Source organism: Helianthus annuus, chromosome 11, assembly GCF_002127325.2.
Source record: "Helianthus annuus cultivar XRQ/B chromosome 11, HanXRQr2.0-SUNRISE, whole genome shotgun sequence".
In the NCBI taxonomy this organism is placed as follows: domain Eukaryota; kingdom Viridiplantae; phylum Streptophyta; class Magnoliopsida; order Asterales; family Asteraceae; genus Helianthus; species Helianthus annuus.
The window spans coordinates 134931193-134938794 of record NC_035443.2 but is presented as its reverse complement, the minus strand read 5'-3'; positions in this window follow the sequence as shown (position 1 = coordinate 134938794).

The window sequence follows — 7602 nt, the reverse complement described above, 5'->3', positions numbered from 1 at the left end:
CATGCCCAAGACGACGATGCCACAGTAGACCATCATGTTCTGAAATCTTTGAAAATAGACAAGTGATCTCTTCACACGGTTTCTTGTTCATATCAATAACATATGCATTTCCTTTTCTCTCAGCTGTCATTAAGAACCAGTCTTCTAGAATTACAATCCCAGGTTTAAGAACATGACACCCTTTCTTTGTGAAATGAACTGAATTCCCTCGATCACAAATCTGAGAAATGCTCAACAGATTGTGTTTCAGTTCTGGAACATAATTAACATTTTCGAAGCTTAAGACGCCGTTTTGAATAGTTCCTTTTAACGTGATTCTGCCTGACTCTCCTCCCGCAAATGAGACATATCCACCATTAAACTCTTTGACATTCACCAGTTGGGATAAGTCTCCTGTCATGTGCCTGGAACAGCCACTATCCATGTACCAGAGGCGCACGGTAGTCCTCCACAGCTGTTCCTGCACGATTAGCGGGATTAGTTAGATTTAGGAACCCAGCCCATAGTGGATCTGGGTTTTCCTTGTGCATCAATATAGGTCACTCTCTGCCACACTAAATTATCTTTATTCAGAAATTTCGAAGCATCTCTAGTGGCAAAACTTTTATAACATGGTTTCATTGAATTGGATTGCATGCCATTAGCTTTAGGTTTCCAAAACTGTCTTGACCAATTGGAATTGTAATTACCAGAAGCATTACCAAAAGCATTACTTCGATGGCGCTGAAAATTGGTTTGTCTATTCTGATTTTGATTATAGCGTTTGGCTGCATTCCAATCCTGATCAGAAGGTTTGGTCTTGTGATAGTTGTTCTTCATTGTCATAGTCCTTGCAGACATCATGGACTCCGAACATTGATATCGGTTAGACATAACCTTCTGATTTTACCCTGATGTTTTCTTGTACGATGCCCTTGGGAGTTGACCACAATTTCTGGCAATGTGACCAGCAATGCCACAGTTAAAACATGTTTGACGCTTGACATTGTGAATATTTTGAAAATTTTTACTCTGTTTGCTTGATTTCGAGTGATTTGATGTTTTGGTTTTATGAACATGTTTGACTTGTGATTGTTCTGAGGCTTTAGATGATTTGATTTGTGGTGGTTCTGATGAATTTTCTTCTAATGATATCTCACTTAGATCAGCATCCTTTTCATTTTTACTTAATTTTTATTCAGAATTTGAACATGTACGAGTTTCATCCAAATGCGTTTTATCAAGGCATTTACCATGTGAAACTAGTTCAGGTTCACTTCCTGAACAAGAGGAAGTCTCATCAATATGCTTTTTCTCAATGCATTTGTCATGTGAAACTGATTCAGGTTCATTTTCTGAACATGAAGAGGTTTCATCAATATGCATTTCCTCAGAGCATTTATCATGCGACGCTGATTCAGGTTCACTGTTTACAACAGTTTCAGGTTCATTTTCTGACACAGTTTCAGGTTCACTGTTTACTACAGTTTCCAATGGGGTCCCACTAGATTCAACATTAGGGACACCCACTGAGACAGATTCAGAAGAAGAATCAGGACACTCTTGATTTTCTTGAGAAGTCGTTTCAGTGGTTTCACTGAATGCATCCTGAGGGACCTCACCTGTAACATTTTCACAAGCTGAAACATTAGAGATATTAGTATCACACACATTAGCTGAAAAGCAATCATCACCACACTTATTGTTCAAGTTATCAACACAAACATTATCAGTTTTGCCCAAAACAACAGGCTCACAAGACGAAACGTAAGCTGAAAACGACGCAAACAAAGAACGACTAAAAGCAATGTCTGACTCAGTTGGTTCACAATATGGTTCAAAATAGGGTTCTGAAACATTTGAAATAATAACCGGTTCACTCCCATGAACACCATCACACTTTACTTCAGAGCTATCATCTGCACACGAACATGAAACATTAGGATCAATTGTCCCTTTGGGAACAAAATTCAATGGAGTAGACTTTTGTGGCTCAACATGTCTGTCATGAACAGACGATTTGTGATTTTTCGAACCATACGTCATTTTACTCTCATTTATCATCTCCTCCTCAGTCATTGGTAGATAAGTATAATTATCATTGTATGGAGGAGGAGTCTGAGTGTAACCCAAGCCACGCCCTTTCTTTTCTTTAAAAGCGATTTGTTGATCACAAAGATTTTTAACTAATTTACTGGAAGAATCAAACTTCTTGATATTAAGTTCATTAATTTGATATCTGTTTCTAATATCTTCCAGTTCCTTTGTTAAAATGCACACCTTTTCTTGAGCTTCTAGGAAATGGGCTGTTTTTACACTCACATCATCCTTTAGTTTGATGATGTCCTTTCGCTGAGCCTCAATTTTTTCTTTATACAGTTTCTCATTTTTAGACAAAGTAAAGTTCTTATTTTTTATGTCATTATAATCTTGAATGAGCTCAGCGTTGTGTATTCTGTAAGCCTCAACACTTTCCCTACACTCAGGAGTACAGAAAACGGAAATTACCTCTTCTTTGGTGAGACCTTTAACAGGAGCTAAAAGAATTTGAGTCATGAACGCAAAGTCATCAGCTGCAGTCTCTTCTTCAGGCTTTGGGCTTTGATCACTTGAAGTCATGAATGCAATGTTGGTTGCAGCAGTTTGATTCTCTGGAGCTGATATGTTCAGACGTTCAATTTCTGAAGTCCAATCAAAATTGATGTTGGGCTGAACCACCAGTGCTTGCGCCAATCCTTGCGGCTGAGGACTTCCAGCAGCAGCAGCATCTGCTACACCAGTAGTGGTCACAAGCGCTCTTTCTCGATTAGGAGTTGCAGGCAGAGCAGGGGTTTGTTCTCTATTTATCAGTGGCTTTGTGCAGTTTCGAGCATAATGCCCTTCTTCATGACAGTTGTAGCTACGTAAGTTAAAAGGCACCTTAGCAGCTCCATTCCAGGCATTTCCCCATCTGTTTTTGCCTGTTCTTTTCACAAACTTTTGAGCTCGAAAGGCTGCCATTGCCATTTGCCAGGTGATGTCCATTTCTTCAACATCATCTGGATGAACCTGTGTCAGATCATCGGGACTCCACTTTGGAGGATCAAGTTTTCCTGCAACGAAAGCATTCAAACAGTTTATCACTGAAGCTGCGATATCCAAGTTTTCCTTTGATTGTTTAGCAAAGAAGGCTATCATTTCGTTGTTTGCAGCGGAAGCAGAAGCAGCAGTAGAGATATTTCCAGCATTTGGAATGGAAGCAGGAGCAGCAGGAGAAACAACTTGATTAGAGGATCCAGAGCAGTAAGCATTTGCTGAAGTTGGAGTAGCAGATGAGTTGCGAAACATTTGAAACCCTCCTTGAGACAACAAAGCTGTGTTGTTGTTGTTAGATGAAGAGGGAGCGATGGAGAAACCAGCAGCTAGCATACTGTTCTTGTAGTTTGTTTCTCTTTGCTTATCATCTAATTCACATGCTTTAATATGAGAGATCATCTCTGACAGAGTGCATCTTGCGAGGTCTTTAGTTTTCTTGATCATGGCAACATGATGATCCCAACTCTTTGGCAATGCATTAAGAAGTTGTCGGTTTGTGGATGCATTGGTTGTATGAATTTCTTCCATTTGCATTTGGGTTACCAGCTTCACAAATCTCTGAATCTGATTGTCTACCGTTTCACCATAAATATGGTTGAAATTGTTGAAATTTTGTTGCAGCAGATTTCTTCGACTTTCTTTCATATCTTCATTTCCTTCATACACTTCGACCAGAGAATCCCACAGTTCTTTAGCAGATTTGCAGGTGCGAAATCCGATAGCAATATCAGGGCCCAATCCCATTGTCAAGTATGAACGAGCACGGTCATCTTCCTCAGCTATAAGAACATCATCTTCGGTGTATTGCTTCCTAGGTTTCTTCACTTTAACACCCGGTTCCGTGGAACTTTCCATCATAATCTCTCTAGGACCCCTCACAATGCTTCGCCAGAGTTTATAATCTTTGACCTTCAAATGCTGCTCAAAACGCCATTTCCATTCGGGAAAATCATTTGCATCAGTTAATCTTGGAATGCGTGTTGTGGTTCCAAGTTTTGAGTCCAGTTCTTGTTGTTGGTTAAGAGCAGCCAATTCAGCGTTGTTTGTTGCCATAGTTAATTAATCAATTAATTTTAAGGGTCCAAAAGTTTTATCAGTTCCACAGTCCAGGTCCAAATCACAAAACACGTTGCAGTTTGACGTTGCGAGTCGAGACCACGAATGCGAGTCGAAACCAAAAATCAAACAGCTCGAGACTTGACTTGTTGCGAGTCAAAACCACCACTTGTCGAGACCAACTGATTGCGAGTCGAGACGGAAACAGGACAAACCGAGACCAGCTGTTTGCGAGTCGAGACGGAGACAACCGTTGCGAGTCGCTACCAAAACAATACAAGCCGAGACAAACAGCCGTTGCGAGTCGAGACCAAAACGAGACAAGTCGAGACAGCACGAGATTGCGAGTCGAGACCTGCAAAACAGATAAGAGATAAGAACTGTTGACTCGTAATCCCGGATTTCCAGCACTTCCAAAATTCAAAGATTTTGAGATCCTTGAATTTTCTTCGATCAGCTCCGAGAAATCAGCAAACAAAAATTTCTGAAATCACACAGTCCAAAATCAGTAACAATTTTCAATAATTGCACCAAGAACAGATCGAAAAATTTAAAAAAACTTCCACTGCAAAACAACCACAAAAAGGATTAGTAATTCCGTTCGTTCTTGAATCTGATTGATATCAAAACCGAACCAAGAATGGCTTCTTGGCTCTGATACCAATTGTTGGGTTTCAAAGCTTCAAAACACAAAAATACACAAAGATAAACTCACGAATAGGAAACTTATTTTACTGCTTCAAACCCACAGTACGAGCCCTAGGCTCTGATACCAATTGTAAAACCCGTACAGGATCTATCAATGATATCAATATCGTCTTGTGAAGGTGCGGAAAACAATCACAAGATGATTCAAGAGCAAACAAAGACGAAAGAACAATAATATGAAATAATATGAATTAAACACAAACCAAAGAGATCTTGCATTCAAAGTTGAACTATGACTGATACAAGACTCTGCCTTCCCTTGTACTTGCAACCTTCCTATCGACCAACAACCTCAACCAAAAGGTTGAGGTTGGTTTAAATACAAAACACCTAGAGATACCCTAGGCCCGTTGCGACTCAAAAGACCATCAACCCAACTAACTGTTTTCGGCCCACATACATATAACTAAGAAAAACATAAATCACCCCTAAACTATACAAACCTACATGTATAAACCTTCAGGTTCCAATAGATATAGTTGGAGGAAGAAAAGAGGTGGTTGTGTGGTTATATATTTGCATCGGTGAACCAAAAAGGTGTCTCTTAGATATCCATGCGTCTTCTATCCTTGATTTGTGTTTTATTAATATCCTTCTTACACATTCAATTTGTTTGTGTTCCTAACATGAACTCGAAATCATGCAACTTCTTTATTGTGTTCTATACTACATACTCAGGTAAAATTCCATCCAGTACAGAGTGCTGCTAGCATTCCCAAAGAAGGATGTACAGCACTTCACAAGTCCCTAAAAGAGGTGTGTAAACAGTTATTTTCAGCTTTATTGTAAGTTGTTAAATAAGGAGGTGGGAATTACGACCTGTTTACATAAGAGTGGATTGATTGGATTCTTTTTTATTTAACAGGTCGGACACTAAACTAGCACACACTATAAATTTTGCACTAAATTAAGGTAAAGGTTAATCTTTCTTAATATAGTGTAAAGGTACGTTTAACATACACAGTGGAGATCCTCTTGAAGGAAACGGGCTGAAACTCGAAAGTTACCCAAATTTTTTTTAATGTTTAATGCCAGCTTGATCTTCCCTTGCTTCTTAGTCTTGACATCAATTCTTGCAACTGTGAAAGGTCAGATACATTAGGCAAATCTGACTATCAACTAATGGGGGGCTTGTATCTTGGAAATGATATGCCGCAACCAGTTCAGAATTTGCTTCTAGAGGTGCAAAAAAATACACATTCCACATCGATAAATATGATTGACCCCTGGTGGTGTGACCTGTTGAAGAGTAACTCAAAGTTATTCAGACGGGCGGGCTGAAGGATTATCTTATTTATGATTTGTCTAAGCATTGCTTGAGCTACGTCATTTATCACGGATTGGTACTTAACAGTCTGTCAATATTTCAATGACTTTTGATGTAAATGACTTTCCATTAGCTGGTCTTAATGGTACTCAGATATAATTTCCTTCATGTGAATGACCCCATTGCCCATAGTTGAGCTAAACCCTCCAACCATTTCAACACACAGGTACAATATTGATGTTTTGTAACTTTGTTTTTTCTTTGGGTAGGGGGTGTTTGGATTTGCATTTTGGAACTGATCATGGTGATACAATCATTGGTTTTTAATGTTTGGGGTTTTGGAACTGATCATGGTTATACAATCGTTGGTTTTTGCTTTAGTTGTTTTACCCCCTACTTAATATTTCTTTCTCTGTAATAAGTTATTTAAATGTACCTATTGCTTATAAGAACAATGATGTGTCAAATTATTTTATGATAAAGTTGAATCAGTGTGTATGTGAAGATGGAGCGAGTAAAAAAGTAGTAAATTCAGTGTACATCTTACTTGGAGCTAAAGTTATTTATGTAGTTATCTGAGCTGCAAAACATGTGTAATTACTTGTACGCATCATGGTAATATTGTAAGTCATCAACAGTAAAATTGGTAGTTAATATAAACGAAAAAAATACACGCTTTGTAGAGTTATGATCAAGCCACATAAGTTTCCACAATGAAACTGGCCTTGGTAAGTATTATTTCTCTTCTACAAACTATGTGAAACACATAACAACTAGAGGTGGTGTAAGGGGTCAAAAATGATAACACCAGTATTGGTACCACCGAGGTTGTTTGTATTGGTACCACCGATGTTTGGTCGTAATCCGTTTGGCCGGTACTGACACTCCCTATAACTTATTTAAAAACAAACAATATAATATTTTGGATCGGTTTACTAAACATTGTTTAACTGAGATCTCATTAAGAAATGAAAGGTAATAAGCTTTATACGAAAACTAAGAATACACATGCATACAAAGTTAGGACAATGATGAAACGGAACAAATAAATTATTGTTGGAAGGGAAAGAAGATACTAACGAGTTTCAATATGTTGTTTGTGTACGTTTTATTATTGAAAACTAAATTTTCCTAACCCAGGATGTTCTCGGGTGATAGCCTAGTATTCTATATATATCAAACATTTTTCATATAAATATTACGTATACTCGTGTTAATTGTGATACTCATGTTTTCCCTGATTCAGGATCAGTTTTTAAAAGTACATAAATTATTATCTGTAAATGTTAATCAATTAAAATAAGAAAGAAATGTGAATATAAGTAAAACAAAAATCATATTTAAGTTATTTGATTAGTAAGATTCTTTTTTCTTATATAATGAAGTTTCAAATTAGTATCATTACAATGTAATCAGTCATTCTATAAGTGATTTACTTAAGATAAATATGATATTGAAATAATCTCTAATTTGATTTAGAAGGTTTAGAATGTATACTCATATAGTTCAATCCGATA